The sequence below is a fragment of the Struthio camelus genome, chromosome 17, assembly GCF_040807025.1.
Source record: "Struthio camelus isolate bStrCam1 chromosome 17, bStrCam1.hap1, whole genome shotgun sequence".
Classification (NCBI taxonomy): domain Eukaryota; kingdom Metazoa; phylum Chordata; class Aves; order Struthioniformes; family Struthionidae; genus Struthio; species Struthio camelus.
Window position 1 is genome coordinate 3,501,434 of NC_090958.1, and position 19,136 is coordinate 3,520,569.

The following is a 19,136-nucleotide window of genomic DNA, read 5'->3' on the forward strand; positions in this document are numbered from 1 at the left end:
ACAATACCCTCACACCACGCTGATCAACAGCCATTTCCTGAGGCTCTTTCAAAGACCCATCTCCGCTGCCAGAGGTCAAACTCTGCCAGAGGGCCACTTGGCTCAGCATGCCGGGGAACGTGCTGCGCGTGGGGCAGTGGCCGCAGGCCGGGTCGTGCCGCCACGCCTCGAGCATCACGAGCCGCTCTTGCTAGTTTTACTCAAAGCAAAGAGCACTGCCTCACAACACGCAGCATGGCCCCCATTGCTGACTCCTGCCACCAGATGTAGTCCTGCGAGGAGAGAGCAGGTTCCTGTGCACTGGCATCTGCGTTCCCGGGATGGCAACACTGGCCAGGAAACGGCCATTCAGAAATGGTGAGACGGCGGCTCTCTTGTGGGAGCCTGTGGAAGGGCTGCGGTTCCCTCTCCACGAGAGCAGTGCAGTGGAGCTTTCCCTGGGGAGCTGGAAGCACAGGCTCCCCCTGCGTGACACTCAGCAGGCAAGCACTCTGGAAGGACACCATTTGGAGAGGCCCGCGGGCACAGCAAACGCCTTCCAAAGAGGCCCGAGGAAGACCTTCAAGACGGGAGCGCAAGGCCCTCCGGAACACGGCTTTGCAAAGCCGCTCTTCAGGGGAAGCGGCTTGTGTTTCGGCCACATGCAAACAAAGAGGGCTACAGCTGCACCAAGTGGTGCGCCCAAATTCGAGAGCCACACAGCTTGTCAGGGGCTCAGCGTTTTGCTGCCGCTGAATTACAAACAGCTCCACTGGACACGCCCAACGGAGCAAAGTCCTCGCTCGCTGAGGTGCCGCGGCCAGGGTGGCACATGAGCCCGGCAGGCTGCTTCAGGTTGACCAAGTCTTGGCAAGCGTTTCTGCCTTTCTTAAGACAGGCGGTCTGATTTCCTGGCTGCTCTCCCTCCTGTTACCTGGAGCAAGGGAGTGCTCCACAGTAACATCCCGCACAGCTCCTCCACAGAGCCAACCGGTCATACGAGAGCCCTCAACAGTGCACTGCCTCCAAGCTCTGCGCGAGCGCCAGAACACGGCACCATGCACCTCAACACCAGCATGTGCCCACTGACCTCGCCTGCACATTCCACTGCCACAGCTCCCAAGATGGAGCAGCCCCAAGGCAATTTCTGCCATGCCCGCTTGAGCGCCTGACAGCCACCAGATGCCTGAGGTCGCGGAAAGCTTTTAGAGGGCGGCGGCAAACACCTAGCAGCACACCCTGAGCCAGCGCAAACAAGGCAGAACACAGCCAGCCTGTGAGCTGCAGAAAGGCAGCAGGGTTTTCTGCACCCCAAAAGCACACAACAGCTTTGGCTTTGGCTCAGCGCTGCTGAAGCTCACGCAGCCTCCTCTGAAAGCTGCTGACGCAACACCGATGGCCAACCCAAAGGGAGAAGCAAGAAGGGCAGGAAGGGCAGAGCAAGGGGCAGGCCGAGGTTGGCTCCACTGCACGGGAAAGTGGGAGGGCCACCACCAGGGAAGCCAGTTCCCGGCAGTGTGCTCCCAATGGGGAGCGCAGGCCAGTGTGGCCAGATGACAGACAAGCGCTTTGGGGCTGTCATGTCTCCCTCGTGGCGTGAGGAGGCGGCAGAGCGGTGCACCTCTCTTGGCTAGGCCCTTTGTCTTGGTGTCCTTGGCAAAGAGGCATCCGAGGGGACGTCCCACCATGCCTGTCTTCTCCATCGTGGTTTCCTTCAGGCCTCCAGGCTAAGAGGTTCTTCCTGCACTGTGGCAAAGCTGTCTTCCCGCTCCGGAGGAAAGCTTCCAGGCTTCCCTCAAAGGGGTTTCATTCTGACCCCGCCCACCGAGTCCTGCTGCATGTGCCAGAGGAGATTTCTCTTGGCCTTGCTCATTGCACCTTCGCCTTCCATGACACACACACAGCCCGCCTCCCGGCTGGTGGAGCAGCTCCCACATACGCCACTCAGCCCTCTCAAATTCCCCTGGCTCCTCAAAGACTTCCTCTAAGATTGCCAAGGGATCTTCCTCCAGAGTCTCCTGCAGAGCACCACAAAGAGAGAGTTCAGCTGTCCTGCGGGGACAGCTGAAGAGCCCGAGAGCTGCGCCCCAAAGCTCCTCGAGGCTCCGCACTTTGAAGAGCCCGAGGTCGAGATGCTTCTTTACCTGGCGGCCCCCATCAGCCTGCTCAGGACCAAGCAGCTGCTCCAGCATCGTGGGCTCCTCCACCCCCAGGGCACCGATGGGCCCATGCTCTAGCCCCCGCCGGGGCTGCCTCCGCCAAGAGCAAGTGGCAGGTCAGCACCGCAGCCCCTCGCCTGCTCGGGCCGCGCACCCACAAGCGAGCTCCTCGCTCAAGCAGATGCGATCAAGCGCCTGACTGCTGCCATTAAGAGGCCCCTCGGCCCAGAGGAGGTGGGAGGCGCAAAGGCGGGAGGTGGCACTTGTGCTGAGAGGAGGGGTTCCTGGCGCGGGTGCGGGGTGGGAGGGAAGCTGCCGTTGGAAGTGGCAGGAGCTCTAGAGGGGGGCCGGAGGTGGTCAGGGGTGGCGGGAGGAGTGGGCTGGACGTGGGGATTTGTGCTGGGGAAGCGGGAGTGGGGACGCGAGGCAGCGTTAGGCAGCGTTAGAGAGCGAGCGGCAGGCGCAGGCACTTGGCGAGGGCGCGAGGCCGGGCGGTAAGTGGTCTGCGCAGCAAAGTAGGGCAGGTAAGGTGCAAAGCAAGGCCAGGAAGTAAGGTCGGAGGGAGGCCCGGAAGAGGTCTGCGTACCAAAGGGAGGTGCAGCTGCTGAGCGCTTCCATCATTGGGAGTGCTGAGGTGCAGGCACTGGTGCCCGCGGGTGTCCTGCGATACCCGGCTCGGTACGGGTCGATGCCCCTGCTGCCCTCGCGGGGGTGTGTGCCCAAGGAGGGCCTGCAGAGAGCCTCAGGCCTTGGCTGCAGCCAGCTCTGGGCCAGCTGCGAAGCCTGGCAGGCGGCCCGGGAGGGTCCGCCTCTTCTCCTGGCCCGGGGCATTGTGACTGCGTTGCCGGGGGATGACAGCACTATGACATCGGGGCCCCGGGGCCACGCCGCAGCCTCCCCTGCCAGCTGCCTGCTGGCCCAGCGTCGGCGCGCGGCAGAAGGCCCCTGGGGTGCCAGCCCTCCTGCCGGCCCTAGCCGGACTTTTGCAGGCACAGCACAGCAGCAGGTCCAGGAAAGAAGGCCTGTCTCCTCTAAGCACTATCCTCTTCACGAGAAGCACCACCTCTTGAAGGTTACACAGCGGCTACTGTGCCTGTCAACACTAATCCCAGGGCCTGAGGTGGCTGCCGCCAGGCCTTCCAGCCGTTGGCGTATGCAGTTTGCATCGCAGGTGCCTAGGAGTTCCCAAAAGGTCGGGATCTAAACCCCATCTCTTTAATCGGCTCGTGAAGCAAGCCGTTTCCGACTGACCCCCCTGGGTTCAAGTTTGTTGAAGACAGTCCACTCCTGTAGCTAGGGGACAGCCAGATGTGTGTGTGCGCTTAGCTGCCTGTGGGGGGGTAGAACTCAAAGTCAGCCCTCACATTAAACTCTTAGGCGTCAATGCAGGCGACCAGAGATTGAGAAGCTGTTGTCCCAACCAACCTGGCGAACCACAGGTGAGGAGGAGCTTCCCCTGGCTCATCGATAAAGCCTTTGTGAACAACGTTCTGGTGGCTTTTTCCCCCCCCTCCTTGATAGCGTTGCGCAAAGGAAATGGCAGTGAGCAAGGCTCTGGAAGTGCAAAAGCCTGCGCGCTCTCTGGACTTGGACTGCGCAGGAAAGTTCCGATTTCCCAAGCGTCTTGAGCAGTGCTGGCAATTGTTGGTGTAGGCTCAGTTTACTGCCGTCAGCCTCTCCACTAGACCGAGCTCTCAGCCCCCTCTCAGCTCTGCAGGAGCTTTCTGAGGCCTCGCACATTCACCACTGTCTTCTTGTGGGCATGCCACCTTGTTCAGCAGCTAGCTGAGCTGCGCAACTCTCCAGGAGTTGGAGCAGACATCTTGTTGGGCATGACTGGTCTCTTTTCAGGAGACTGCACTTGACCCGTGCAGGCCCATTTTCTCGTTGTAGCTTTGACATTGTCAGGGCGCAGCAAGGGCCAGCTGCTCCCTCAGAGGCTGGGAGCTGGCAGCCAAACGCCAGCTGGCAAGGCAGGGACATCGCCAGCCAGGGCCCCATCCCCCAGTAGCCACACAAGGTGAGCGAGGCACGCCCACGGATGGTAGGCGGGCTCAAGCAAGAGTCCAGACGGTCAGGCGCCTTCGTGGTGATGAGACAGCTCCGAGGTCAAGCCGGGAAACCAATGCACGGGCCAAGGTCAGGCTGAGGTCTGATGAGGGTCACTAGGGTGAGAGAGAGCCCGGTGAGGCACATGCCGCCTGTGGATGATGCCCGAGGGCAGCTGAGGAGGTTACCTAAGAAGCCTGGGAGATGTGGAGAGCAGAGGAGGATGCAGACAAGGAGCGGAAGCGGTGTTTGGGGCAGGCTGAGGAGACAGGTGCAGGCATTAGGAGTGGGAAAGAAGAGGAGGTGGGAGGAGAGGCCTAAAGTGGACGGGCAGGAGAGGGCAAGGAGGCAGTGGCCGTGGTGAAGCTTCAGGGTGGTGGCAACTTGGAGAGAAGGGAAAAAAGTACCTTTTTAGGGCCACATCTAGCACCATGTGTTTGAGGAGGTGAGGGCCCCTTCTCCCGCCACGGCTGAGCCCTGCCGTAGGAGAGCTCCAGCTCCAGCCACCCTCACGGCTGGCGCAGCGCCACCCTCGGCCAGGAGACAGTGCTGCCTGAACGTGCCTTGGACACAGGCTGCTGAGACACAGCCGGCCGAGGTAGGGTTGCGGAAAAGGCCAAGCCTCCGAGCTGGCCAAGGAGCAGGACAAGCCCCGGGGGCAGGAGGGTGCAGGCAGCTCCTGACAGCGCAGCTGCAGGAGCAAGCTCTCAGGCCCCAGCCAGGACACGCATGACACAAACAGCACACCTAGGAGAGGATCACAGCACTTCACTTTTATTGCGTGCAGGCAGGCACAGCTGACAAGTGGCAGCTCCTCATGGCTCCTCCAGCCTGGAGCCTTTCCAAACACACGGTGTTTGTTTGGCACAAGCCCCAACACCCCGACGATATGGCAGGAACGGAAGTCCCTGAGCTCCTGCTACCCACTTGCCCCAGGGCAGAGAGCCAGAGAGCTGCAGGGCACAGCTGGTGTCCTGGTCCTGCAAGAGCAGGCGGTCACTGACCTACGGACCTGAAAGGGCCCAGGGGAGCCTTGGCAACGGGCCGCGCTCAGTGCTGCAGAGGAAGGCGAAAAACCCCCAGGGACTGCTGCCAATCTGTCCTGGGGGAAAATTCCTTCCTGACCCCAAACCTGGCGATCGGCTGTTCCCTGCGCGTGTGAGCAAGGCCTGCCACCTGGCCAGCCCTGGGAGGGTTCTCACGCCCACCGGGGGACACCAGCGCTGCCCGACCCCTTTGCTCTCTCCACCTGCAGCCAGCCACCTTTGGGGCTTCAGCCAATGGCAAAAAAAATCCCACAGCCCCGATCGAGCTGCGGGGCAGGGGCGGGGGAAAATCTTTCCTGGGCCCTGCAGGAGGCCACTGGCTGCTCCAAAGCGTTACTTGAGAGGTACGGCACTGATGATGACCACCTGCAACATCTTCACATCCCATCTCCTGCCTTTCCCGGGTGCTGCATCGGGCGCTGAAGGAGATATGCACGGGGAGCTGTGGAACGGTCTCCAGCTGCCGAGAATGGATGTCCGTCCTCTTTGCAGGCCATCCAGTTAACTTTTTCCACCGATCTCCAGCTGAAAAGGCCTGGTGCCCTGGGGGAACCTCGAGGTGTGTGGGGGGGTGTGTGTGGACGGGGTGCCTTCTCACCCTGCCAAGGGCGTTGGGGCAGTCTCTGAAGGACCACAGTTACTTCCAGCTTTGAATCGGAGCCTGCTTGGGGCAGGAATTGGATCAGATGCCCTCCAGAGAACTCTTGCAACATAAATTCTTCCACCGCCTGATGGCTGCCCAGTGGCTGAATCAGTTGTGAGATGTGGCCCTCCGCCTTCGCCTCAGGAAATGCCTGGGCACAGTCTCCGCTCGCAGAGGAATGGCTGCGGAGAGTGGTGGGCGGGCGGCGGGGGTGATGTCACTTTCATTTCCCCCAGTAGGCACGCCCAGGCCAGCGGGGCCCAGCAGCACAGCACGAGTGCAGGAACACACCCTTCAAGCCTGCTTGCCTTGGCCTCTTTGGGTCAGCTCAGCTGACGGGGCTTAGCAGAGGCCTGGGCTTGCAAGAGGCTGACCTCCCTCTGCTTTCCTGAGAGCGCAAACGCTGCCATTGCTGTCACGTGCTATTGCTGTCTGTGTGTTTGGAGGAGGGCCAGGCGGAAGAGGAACAGGATCCGCGGTCTTTCTGAGGCTCGGGCAAGCCGGAGGCCCAATGTTAGAGCAGGTGCTGGGCACTGCAGCAGGACTGTCTCCCTCCAAGTATGTGGTACCCACCAAAAGCCCTTCCTGGCACAGGCCCTTGTCTCATCAGGCTGGAAGCCCTTGCCCTGAAGAAAGAATGCTATCATCGGGCCAAACTCCGCAGGGAACCTCTTCTGTGCCCATGCTGCTGCAACCTTGCACCCATACAGCCTGGCCTGAGGCGTCCAGCACAGGCGAGCAGAACTGGTAGCCCTGAGAGTCCCTTGTGCTCGGGGGGACGTTTGTGACGTGATGGGGAAGGTCCGCCAGCTTCCCAGCTACAGCAGCTCTGTGAAGCTTTGCCAGGGAGCTCTGACCTCCGATCTCCATCAGCCCCTCTGCAGCCCTCCTCCGAGGGAGGCAAGGACAATACCCTCACACCACGCTGATCAACAGCCATTTCCTGAGGCTCTTTCAAAGACCCATCTCCGCTGCCAGAGGTCAAACTCTGCCAGAGGGCCACTTGGCTCAGCATGCCGGGGAACGTGCTGCGCGTGGGGCAGTGGCCGCAGGCCGGGTCGTGCCGCCACGCCTCGAGCATCACGAGCCGCTCTTGCTAGTTTTACTCAAAGCAAAGAGCACTGCCTCACAACACGCAGCATGGCCCCCATTGCTGACTCCTGCCACCAGATGTAGTCCTGCGAGGAGAGAGCAGGTTCCTGTGCACTGGCATCTGCGTTCCCGGGATGGCAACACTGGCCAGGAAACGGCCATTCAGAAATGGTGAGACGGCGGCTCTCTTGTGGGAGCCTGTGGAAGGGCTGCGGTTCCCTCTCCACGAGAGCAGTGCAGTGGAGCTTTCCCTGGGGAGCTGGAAGCACAGGCTCCCCCTGCGTGACACTCAGCAGGCAAGCACTCTGGAAGGACACCATTTGGAGAGGCCCGCGGGCACAGCAAACGCCTTCCAAAGAGGCCCGAGGAAGACCTTCAAGACGGGAGCGCAAGGCCCTCCGGAACACGGCTTTGCAAAGCCGCTCTTCAGGGGAAGCGGCTTGTGTTTCGGCCACATGCAAACAAAGAGGGCTACAGCTGCACCAAGTGGTGCGCCCAAATTCGAGAGCCACACAGCTTGTCAGGGGCTCAGCGTTTTGCTGCCGCTGAATTACAAACAGCTCCACTGGACACGCCCAACGGAGCAAAGTCCTCGCTCGCTGAGGTGCCGCGGCCAGGGTGGCACATGAGCCCGGCAGGCTGCTTCAGGTTGACCAAGTCTTGGCAAGCGTTTCTGCCTTTCTTAAGACAGGCGGTCTGATTTCCTGGCTGCTCTCCCTCCTGTTACCTGGAGCAAGGGAGTGCTCCACAGTAACATCCCGCACAGCTCCTCCACAGAGCCAACCGGTCATACGAGAGCCCTCAACAGTGCACTGCCTCCAAGCTCTGCGCGAGCGCCAGAACACGGCACCATGCACCTCAACACCAGCATGTGCCCACTGACCTCGCCTGCACATTCCACTGCCACAGCTCCCAAGATGGAGCAGCCCCAAGGCAATTTCTGCCATGCCCGCTTGAGCGCCTGACAGCCACCAGATGCCTGAGGTCGCGGAAAGCTTTTAGAGGGCGGCGGCAAACACCTAGCAGCACACCCTGAGCCAGCGCAAACAAGGCAGAACACAGCCAGCCTGTGAGCTGCAGAAAGGCAGCAGGGTTTTCTGCACCCCAAAAGCACACAACAGCTTTGGCTTTGGCTCAGCGCTGCTGAAGCTCACGCAGCCTCCTCTGAAAGCTGCTGACGCAACACCGATGGCCAACCCAAAGGGAGAAGCAAGAAGGGCAGGAAGGGCAGAGCAAGGGGCAGGCCGAGGTTGGCTCCACTGCACGGGAAAGTGGGAGGGCCACCACCAGGGAAGCCAGTTCCCGGCAGTGTGCTCCCAATGGGGAGCGCAGGCCAGTGTGGCCAGATGACAGACAAGCGCTTTGGGGCTGTCATGTCTCCCTCGTGGCGTGAGGAGGCGGCAGAGCGGTGCACCTCTCTTGGCTAGGCCCTTTGTCTTGGTGTCCTTGGCAAAGAGGCATCCGAGGGGACGTCCCACCATGCCTGTCTTCTCCATCGTGGTTTCCTTCAGGCCTCCAGGCTAAGAGGTTCTTCCTGCACTGTGGCAAAGCTGTCTTCCCGCTCCGGAGGAAAGCTTCCAGGCTTCCCTCAAAGGGGTTTCATTCTGACCCCGCCCACCGAGTCCTGCTGCATGTGCCAGAGGAGATTTCTCTTGGCCTTGCTCATTGCACCTTCGCCTTCCATGACACACACACAGCCCGCCTCCCGGCTGGTGGAGCAGCTCCCACATACGCCACTCAGCCCTCTCAAATTCCCCTGGCTCCTCAAAGACTTCCTCTAAGATTGCCAAGGGATCTTCCTCCAGAGTCTCCTGCAGAGCACCACAAAGAGAGAGTTCAGCTGTCCTGCGGGGACAGCTGAAGAGCCCGAGAGCTGCGCCCCAAAGCTCCTCGAGGCTCCGCACTTTGAAGAGCCCGAGGTCGAGATGCTTCTTTACCTGGCGGCCCCCATCAGCCTGCTCAGGACCAAGCAGCTGCTCCAGCATCGTGGGCTCCTCCACCCCCAGGGCACCGATGGGCCCATGCTCTAGCCCCCGCCGGGGCTGCCTCCGCCAAGAGCAAGTGGCAGGTCAGCACCGCAGCCCCTCGCCTGCTCGGGCCGCGCACCCACAAGCGAGCTCCTCGCTCAAGCAGATGCGATCAAGCGCCTGACTGCTGCCATTAAGAGGCCCCTCGGCCCAGAGGAGGTGGGAGGCGCAAAGGCGGGAGGTGGCACTTGTGCTGAGAGGAGGGGTTCCTGGCGCGGGTGCGGGGTGGGAGGGAAGCTGCCGTTGGAAGTGGCAGGAGCTCTAGAGGGGGGCCGGAGGTGGTCAGGGGTGGCGGGAGGAGTGGGCTGGACGTGGGGATTTGTGCTGGGGAAGCGGGAGTGGGGACGCGAGGCAGCGTTAGGCAGCGTTAGAGAGCGAGCGGCAGGCGCAGGCACTTGGCGAGGGCGCGAGGCCGGGCGGTAAGTGGTCTGCGCAGCAAAGTAGGGCAGGTAAGGTGCAAAGCAAGGCCAGGAAGTAAGGTCGGAGGGAGGCCCGGAAGAGGTCTGCGTACCAAAGGGAGGTGCAGCTGCTGAGCGCTTCCATCATTGGGAGTGCTGAGGTGCAGGCACTGGTGCCCGCGGGTGTCCTGCGATACCCCGCTCGGTACGGGTCGATGCCCCTGCTGCCCTCGCGGGGGTGTGTGCCCAAGGAGGGCCTGCAGAGAGCCTCAGGCCTTGGCTGCAGCCAGCTCTGGGCCAGCTGCGAAGCTTGGCAGGCGGCCCGGGAGGGTCCGCCTCTTCTCCTGGCCCGGGGCATTGTGACTGCGTTGCCGGGGGATGACAGCACTATGACATCGGGGTCCCGGGGCCACGCCGCAGCCTCCCCTGCCAGCTGCCTGCTGGCCCAGCGTCGGCGCGCGGCAGAAGGCCCCTGGGGTGCCAGCCCTCCTGCCGGCCCTAGCCGGACTTTTGCAGGCACAGCACAGCAGCAGGTCCAGGAAAGAAGGCCTGTCTCCTCTAAGCACTATCCTCTTCACGAGAAGCACCACCTCTTGAAGGTTACACAGCGGCTACTGTGCCTGTCAACACTAATCCCAGGGCCTGAGATGGCTGCCTCCAGGCCTTCCAGCCGTTGGCGTATGCAGTTTGCATCGCAGGTGCCTAGGAGTTCCCAAAAGGTCGGGATCTAAACCCCATCTCTTTAATCGGCTCGTGAAGCAAGCCGTTTCCGACTGACCCCCCTGGGTTCAAGTTTGTTGAAGACAGTCCACTCCTGTAGCTAGGGGACAGCCAGATGTGTGTGTGCGCTTAGCTGCCTGTGGGGGGGTAGAACTCAAAGTCAGCCCTCACATTAAACTCTTAGGCGTCAATGCAGGCGACCAGAGATTGAGAAGCTGTTGTCCCAACCAACCTGGCGAACCACAGGTGAGGAGGAGCTTCCCCTGGCTCATCGATAAAGCCTTTGTGAACAACGTTCTGGTGGCTTTTTCCCCCCCCTCCTTGATAGCGTTGCGCAAAGGAAATGGCAGTGAGCAAGGCTCTGGAAGTGCAAAAGCCTGCGCGCTCTCTGGACTTGGACTGCGCAGGAAAGTTCCGATTTCCCAAGCGTCTTGAGCAGTGCTGGCAATTGTTGGTGTAGGCTCAGTTTACTGCCGTCAGCCTCTCCACTAGACCGAGCTCTCAGCCCCCTCTCAGCTCTGCAGGAGCTTTCTGAGGCCTCGCACATTCACCACTGTCTTCTTGTGGGCATGCCACCTTGTTCAGCAGCTAGCTGAGCTGCGCAACTCTCCAGGAGTTGGAGCAGACATCTTGTTGGGCATGACTGGTCTCTTTTCAGGAGACTGCACTTGACCCGTGCAGGCCCATTTTCTCGTTGTAGCTTTGACATTGTCAGGGCGCAGCAAGGGCCAGCTGCTCCCTCAGAGGCTGGGAGCTGGCAGCCAAACGCCAGCTGGCAAGGCAGGGACATCGCCAGCCAGGGCCCCATCCCCCAGTAGCCACACAAGGTGAGCGAGGCACGCCCACGGATGGTAGGCGGGCTCAAGCAAGAGTCCAGACGGTCAGGCGCCTTCGTGGTGATGAGACAGCTCCGAGGTCAAGCCGGGAAACCAATGCACGGGCCAAGGTCAGGCTGAGGTCTGATGAGGGTCACTAGGGTGAGAGAGAGCCCGGTGAGGCACATGCCGCCTGTGGATGATGCCCGAGGGCAGCTGAGGAGGTTACCTAAGAATCCTGGGAGATGTGGAGAGCAGAGGAGGATGCAGACAAGGAGCGGAAGCGGTGTTTGGGGCAGGCTGAGGAGACAGGTGCAGGCATTAGGAGTGGGAAAGAAGAGGAGGTGGGAGGAGAGGCCTAAAGTGGACGGGCAGGAGAGGGCAAGGAGGCAGTGGCCGTGGTGAAGCTTCAGGGTGGTGGCAACTTGGAGAGAAGGGAAAAAAGTACCTTTTTAGGGCCACATCTAGCACCATGTGTTTGAGGAGGTGAGGGCCCCTTCTCCCGCCACAGCTGAGCCCTGCCGTAGGAGAGCTCCAGCTCCAGCCACCCTCACGGCTGGCGCAGCGCCACCCTCGGCCAGGAGACAGTGCTGCCTGAACGTGCCTTGGACACAGGCTGCTGAGACACAGCCGGCCGAGGTAGGGTTGCGGAAAAGGCCAAGCCTCCGAGCTGGCCAAGGAGCAGGACAAGCCCCGGGGGCAGGAGGGTGCAGGCAGCTCCTGACAGCGCAGCTGCAGGAGCAAGCTCTCAGGCCCCAGCCAGGACACGCATGACACAAACAGCACACCTAGGAGAGGATCACAGCACTTCACTTTTATTGCGTGCTGGCAGGCACAGCTGACAAGTGGCAGCTCCTCATGGCTCCTCCAGCCTGGAGCCTTTCCAAACACACGGTGTTTGTTTGGCACAAGCCCCAACACCCCGACGATATGGCAGGAACGGAAGTCCCTGAGCTCCTGCTACCCACTTGCCCCAGGGCAGAGAGCCAGAGAGCTGCAGGGCACAGCTGGTGTCCTGGTCCTGCAAGAGCAGGCGGTCACTGACCTACGGACCTGAAAGGGCCCAGGGGAGCCTTGGCAACGGGCCGCGCTCAGTGCTGCAGAGGAAGGCGAAAAACCCCCAGGGACTGCTGCCAATCTGTCCTGGGGGAAAATTCCTTCCTGACCCCAAACCTGGCGATCGGCTGTTCCCTGCGCATGTGAGCAAGGCCTGCCACCTGGCCAGCCCTGGGAGGGTTCTCACGCCCACCGGGGGACACCAGCGCTGCCCGACCCCTTTGCTCTCTCCACCTGCAGCCAGCCACCTTTGGGGCTTCAGCCAATGGCAAAAAAAATCCCACAGCCCCGATCGAGCTGCGGGGCAGGGGCGGGGGAAAATCTTTCCTGGGCCCTGCAGGAGGCCACTGGCTGCTCCAAAGCGTTACTTGAGAGGTACGGCACTGATGATGACCACCTGCAACATCTTCACATCCCATCTCCTGCCTTTCCCGGGTGCTGCATCGGGCGCTGAAGGAGATATGCACGGGGAGCTGTGGAACGGTCTCCAGCTGCCGAGAATGGATGTCCGTCCTCTTTGCAGGCCATCCAGTTAACTTTTTCCACCGATCTCCAGCTGAAAAGGCCTGGTGCCCTGGGGGAACCTCGAGGTGTGTGGGGGGGTGTGTGTGGACGGGGTGCCTTCTCACCCTGCCAAGGGCGTTGGGGCAGTCTCTGAAGGACCACAGTTACTTCCAGCTTTGAATCGGAGCCTGCTTGGGGCAGGAATTGGATCAGATGCCCTCCAGAGAACTCTTGCAACATAAATTCTTCCACCGCCTGATGGCTGCCCAGTGGCTGAATCAGTTGTGAGACGTGGCCCTCCGCCTTCGCCTCAGGAAATGCCTGGGCACAGTCTCCGCTCGCAGAGGAATGGCTGCGGAGAGTGGTGGGCGGGCGGCGGGGGTGATGTCACTTTCATTTCCCCCAGTAGGCACGCCCAGGCCAGCGGGGCCCAGCAGCACAGCACGAGTGCAGGAACACACCCTTCAAGCCTGCTTGCCTTGGCCTCTTTGGGTCAGCTCAGCTGACGGGGCTTAGCAGAGGCCTGGGCTTGCAAGAGGCTGACCTCCCTCTGCTTTCCTGAGAGCGCAAACGCTGCCATTGCTGTCACGTGCTATTGCTGTCTGTGTGTTTGGAGGAGGGCCAGGCGGAAGAGGAACAGGATCCGCGGTCTTTCTGAGGCTCGGGCAAGCCGGAGGCCCAATGTTAGAGCAGGTGCTGGGCACTGCAGCAGGACTGTCTCCCTCCAAGTATGTGGTACCCACCAAAAGCCCTTCCTGGCACAGGCCCTTGTCTCATCAGGCTGGAAGCCCTTGCCCTGAAGAAAGAATGCTATCATCGGGCCAAACTCCGCAGGGAACCTCTTCTGTGCCCATGCTGCTGCAACCTTGCACCCATACAGCCTGGCCTGAGGCGTCCAGCACAGGCGAGCAGAACTGGTAGCCCTGAGAGTCCCTTGTGCTCGGGGGGACGTTTGTGACGTGATGGGGAAGGTCCGCCAGCTTCCCAGCTACAGCAGCTCTGTGAAGCTTTGCCAGGGAGCTCTGACCTCCGATCTCCATCAGCCCCTCTGCAGCCCTCCTCCGAGGGAGGCAAGGACAATACCCTCACCACGCTGATCAACAGCCATTTCCTGAGGCTCTTTCAAAGACCCATCTCCGCTGCCAGAGGTCAAACTCTGCCAGAGGGCCACTTGGCTCAGCATGCCGGGGAACGTGCTGCGTGTGGGGCAGTGGCCGCAGGCCGGGTCGTGCCGCCACGCCTCGAGCATCACGAGCCGCTCTTGCTAGTTTTACTCAAAGCAAAGAGCACTGCCTCACAACACGCAGCATGGCCCCCATTGCTGACTCCTGCCACCAGATGTAGTCCTGCGAGGAGAGAGCAGGTTCCTGTGCACTGGCATCTGCGTTCCCGGGATGGCAACACTGGCCAGGAAACGGCCATTCAGAAATGGTGAGACGGCGGCTCTCTTGTGGGAGCCTGTGGAAGGGCTGCGGTTCCCTCTCCACGAGAGCAGTGCAGTGGAGCTTTCCCTGGGGAGCTGGAAGCACAGGCTCCCCCTGCGTGACACTCAGCAGGCAAGCACTCTGGAAGGACACCATTTGGAGAGGCCCGCGGGCACAGCAAACGCCTTCCAAAGAGGCCCGAGGAAGACCTTCAAGACGGGAGCGCAAGGCCCTCCGGAACACGGCTTTGCAAAGCCGCTCTTCAGGGGAAGCGGCTTGTGTTTCGGCCACATGCAAACAAAGAGGGCTACAGCTGCACCAAGTGGTGCGCCCAAATTCGAGAGCCACACAGCTTGTCAGGGGCTCAGCGTTTTGCTGCCGCTGAATTACAAACAGCTCCACTGGACACGCCCAACGGAGCAAAGTCCTCGCTCGCTGAGGTGCCGCGGCCAGGGTGGCACATGAGCCCGGCAGGCTGCTTCAGGTTGACCAAGTCTTGGCAAGCGTTTCTGCCTTTCTTAAGACAGGCGGTCTGATTTCCTGGCTGCTCTCCCTCCTGTTACCTGGAGCAAGGGAGTGCTCCACAGTAACATCCCGCACAGCTCCTCCACAGAGCCAACCGGTCATACGAGAGCCCTGCCTCCAAGGCAGTGCACTGCCTCCAAGCTCTGCGCGAGCGCCAGAACACGGCACCATGCACCTCAACACCAGCATGTGCCCACTGACCTCGCCTGCACATTCCACTGCCACAGCTCCCAAGATGGAGCAGCCCCAAGGCAATTTCTGCCATGCCCGCTTGAGCGCCTGACAGCCACCAGATGCCTGAGGTCGCGGAAAGCTTTTAGAGGGCGGCGGCAAACACCTAGCAGCACACCCTGAGCCAGCGCAAACAAGGCAGAACACAGCCAGCCTGTGAGCTGCAGAAAGGCAGCAGGGTTTTCTGCACCCCAAAAGCACACAACAGCTTTGGCTTTGGCTCAGCGCTGCTGAAGCTCACGCAGCCTCCTCTGAAAGCTGCTGACGCAACACCGATGGCCAACCCAAAGGGAGAAGCAAGAAGGGCAGGAAGGGCAGAGCAAGGGGCAGGCCGAGGTTGGCTCCACTGCACGGGAAAGTGGGAGGGCCACCACCAGGGAAGCCAGTTCCCGGCAGTGTGCTCCCAATGGGGAGCGCAGGCCAGTGTGGCCAGATGACAGACAAGCGCTTTGGGGCTGTCATGTCTCCCTCGTGGCGTGAGGAGGCGGCAGAGCGGTGCACCTCTCTTGGCTAGGCCCTTTGTCTTGGTGTCCTTGGCAAAGAGGCATCCGAGGGGACATCCCACCATGCCTGTCTTCTCCATCGTGGTTTCCTTCAGGCCTCCAGGCTAAGAGGTTCTTCCTGCACTGTGGCAAAGCTGTCTTCCCGCTCCGGAGGAAAGCTTCCAGGCTTCCCTCAAAGGGTTTTCATTCTGACCCCGCCCACCGAGTCCTGCTGCATGTGCCAGAGGAGATTTCTCTTGGCCTTGCTCATTGCACCTTCGCCTTCCATGACACACACACAGCCCGCCTCCCGGCTGGTGGAGCAGCTCCCACATACGCCACTCAGCCCTCTCAAATTCCCCTGGCTCCTCAAAGACTTCCTCTAAGATCGCCAAGGGATCTTCCTCCAGAGTCTCCTGCAGAGCACCACAAAGAGAGAGTTCAGCTGTCCTGCGGGGACAGCTGAAGAGCCCGAGAGCTGCGCCCCAAAGCTCCTCGAGGCTCCGCACTTTGAAGAGCCCGAGGTCGAGATGCTTCTTTACCTGGCGGCCCCAATCAGCCTGCTCAGGACCAAGCAGCTGCTCCAGCATCGTGGGCTCCTCCACCCCCAGGGCACCGATGGGCCCATGCTCTAGCCCCCGCCGGGGCTGCCTCCGCCAAGAGCAAGTGGCAGGTCAGCACCGCAGCCCCTCGCCTGCTCGGGCCGCGCACCCACAAGCGAGCTCCTCGCTCAAGCAGATGCGATCAAGCGCCTGACTGCTGCCATTAAGAGGCCCCTCGGCCCAGAGGAGGTGGGAGGCGCAAAGGCGGGAGGTGGCACTTGTGCTGAGAGGAGGGGTTCCTGGCGCGGGTGCGGGGTGGGAGGGAAGCTGCCGTTGGAAGTGGCAGGAGCTCTAGAGGGGGGCCGGAGGTGGTCAGGGGTGGCGGGAGGAGTGGGCTGGACGTGGGGATTTGTGCTGGGGAAGCGGGAGTGGGGATGCGAGGCAGCGTTAGGCAGCGTTAGAGAGCGAGCGGCAGGCGCAGGCACTTGGCGAGGGCGCGAGGCCGGGCGGTAAGTGGTCTGCGCAGCAAAGTAGGGCAGGTAAGGTGCAAAGCAAGGCCAGGAAGTAAGGTCGGAGGGAGGCCCGGAAGAGGTCTGCGTACCAAAGGGAGGTGCAGCTGCTGAGCGCTTCCATCATTGGGAGTGCTGAGGTGCAGGCACTGGTGCCCGCGGGTGTCCTGCGATACCCCGCTCGGTACGGGTCGATGCCCCTGCTGCCCTCGCGGGGGTGTGTGCCCAAGGAGGGCCTGCAGAGAGCCTCAGGCCTTGGCTGCAGCCAGCTCTGGGCCAGCTGCGAAGCCTGGCAGGCGGCCCGGGAGGGTCCGCCTCTTCTCCTGGCCCGGGGCATTGTGACTGCGTTGCCGGGGGATGACAGCACTATGACATCGGGGCCCCGGGGCCACGCCGCAGCCTCCCCTGCCAGCTGCCTGCTGGCCCAGCGTCGGCGCGCGGCAGAAGGCCCCTGGGGTGCCAGCCCTCCTGCCGGCCCTAGCCGGACTTTTGCAGGCACAGCACAGCAGCAGGTCCAGGAAAGAAGGCCTGTCTCCTCTAAGCACTATCCTCTTCACGAGAAGCACCACCTCTTGAAGGTTACACAGCGGCTACTGTGCCTGTCAACACTAATCCCAGGGCCTGAGGTGGCTGCCGCCAGGCCTTCCAGCCGTTGGCGTATGCAGTTTGCATCGCAGGTGCCTAGGAGTTCCCAAAAGGTCGGGATCTAAACCCCATCTCTTTAATCGGCTCGTGAAGCAAGCCGTTTCCGACTGACCCCCCTGGGTTCAAGTTTGTTGAAGACAGTCCACTCCTGTAGCTAGGGGACAGCCAGATGTGTGTGTGCGCTTAGCTGCCTGTGGGGGGGTAGAACTCAAAGTCAGCCCTCACATTAAACTCTTAGGCGTCAATGCAGGCGACCAGAGATTGAGAAGCTGTTGTCCCAACCAACCTGGCGAACCACAGGTGAGGAGGAGCTTCCCCTGGCTCATCGATAAAGCCTTTGTGAACAACGTTCTGGTGGCTTTTCCCCCCCCCTCCTTGATAGCGTTGCGCAAAGGAAATGGCAGTGAGCAAGGCTCTGGAAGTGCAAAAGCCTGCGCGCTCTCTGGACTTGGACTGCGCAGGAAAGTTCCGATTTCCCAAGCGTCTTGAGCAGTGCTGGCAATTGTTGGTGTAGGCTCAGTTTACTGCCGTCAGCCTCTCCACTAGACCGAGCTCTCAGCCCCCTCTCAGCTCTGCAGGAGCTTTCTGAGGCCTCGCACATTCACCACTGTCTTCTTGTGGGCATGCCACCTTGTTCAGCAGCTAGCTGAGCTGCGCAACTCTCCAGGAGTTGGAGCAGACATCTTGTTGGGCATGACTGGTCTCTTTTCAGGAGACTGCACTTGACCCGTGCAGGCCCATTTTCTCGTTGTAGCTTTGACATTGTCAGGGCGCAGCAAGGGCCAGCTGCTCCCTCAGAGGCTGGGAGCTGGCAGCCAAACGCCAGCTGGCAAGGCAGGGACATCGCCAGCCAGGGCCCCATCCCCCAGTAGCCACACAAGGTGAGCGAGGCACGCCCACGGATGGTAGGCGGGCTCAAGCAAGAGTCCAGACGGTCAGGCGCCTTCGTGGTGATGAGACAGCTCCGAGGTCAAGCCGGGAAACCAATGCACGGGCCAAGGTCAGGCTGAGGTCTGATGAGGGTCACTAGGGTGAGAGAGAGCCCGGTGAGGCACATGCCGCCTGTGGATGATGCCCGAGGGCAGCTGAGGAGGTTACCTAAGAAGCCTGGGAGATGTGGAGAGCAGAGGAGGATGCAGACAAGGAGCGGAAGCGGTGTTTGGGGCAGGCTGAGGAGACAGGTGCAGGCATTAGGAGTGGGAAAGAAGAGGAGGTGGGAGGAGAGGCCTAAAGTGGACGGGCAGGAGAGGGCAAGGAGGCAGTGGCCGTGGTGAAGCTTCAGGGTGGTGGCAACTTGGAGAGAAGGGAAAAAAGTACCTTTTTAGGGCCACATCTAGCACCATGTGTTTGAGGAGGTGAGGGCCCCTTCTCCCGCCACGGCTGAGCCCTGCCGTAGGAGAGCTCCAGCTCCAGCCACCCTCACGGCTGGCGCAGCGCCACCCTCGGCCAGGAGACAGTGCTGCCTGAACGTGCCTTGGACACAGGCTGCTGAGACACAGCCGGCCGAGGTAGGGTTGTGGAAAAGGCCAAGCCTCCGAGCTGGCCAAGGAGCAGGACAAGCCCCGGGGGCAGGAGGGTGCAGGCAGCTCCTGACAGCGCAGCTGCAGGAGCAAGCTCTCAGGCCCCAGCCAGGACACGCATGACACAAACAGCACACCTAGGAGAGGATCACAGCACTTCACTTTTATTGCGTGCAGGCAGGCACAGCTGACAAGTGGCAGCTCCTCATGGCTCCTCCAGCCTGGAGCCTTTCCAAACACACGGTGTTTGTTTGGCACAAGCCCCAACACCCCGACGATATGGCAGGAACGGAAGTCCCTGAGCTCCTGCTACCCACTTGCCCCAGGGCAGAGAGCCAGAGAGCTGCAGGGCACAGCTGGTGTCCTGGTCCTGCAAGAGCAGGCGGTCACTGACCTACGGACCTGAAAGGGCCCAGGGGAGCCTTGGCAACGGGCCGCGCTCAGTGCTGCAGAGGAAGGCGAAAAACCCCCAGGGACTGCTGCCAATCTGTCCTGGGGGAAAATTCCTTCCTGACCCCAAACCTGGCGATCGGCTGTTCCCTGCGCGTGTGAGCAAGGCCTGCCACCTGGCCAGCCCTGGGAGGGTTCTCACGCCCACCGGGGGACACCAGCGCTGCCCGACCCCTTTGCTCTCTCCACCTGCAGCCAGCCACCTTTGGGGCTTCAGCCAATGGCAAAAAAAATCCCACAGCCCCGATCGAGCTGCGGGGCAGGGGCGGGGGAAAATCTTTCCTGGGCCCTGCAGGAGGCCACTGGCTGCTCCAAAGCGT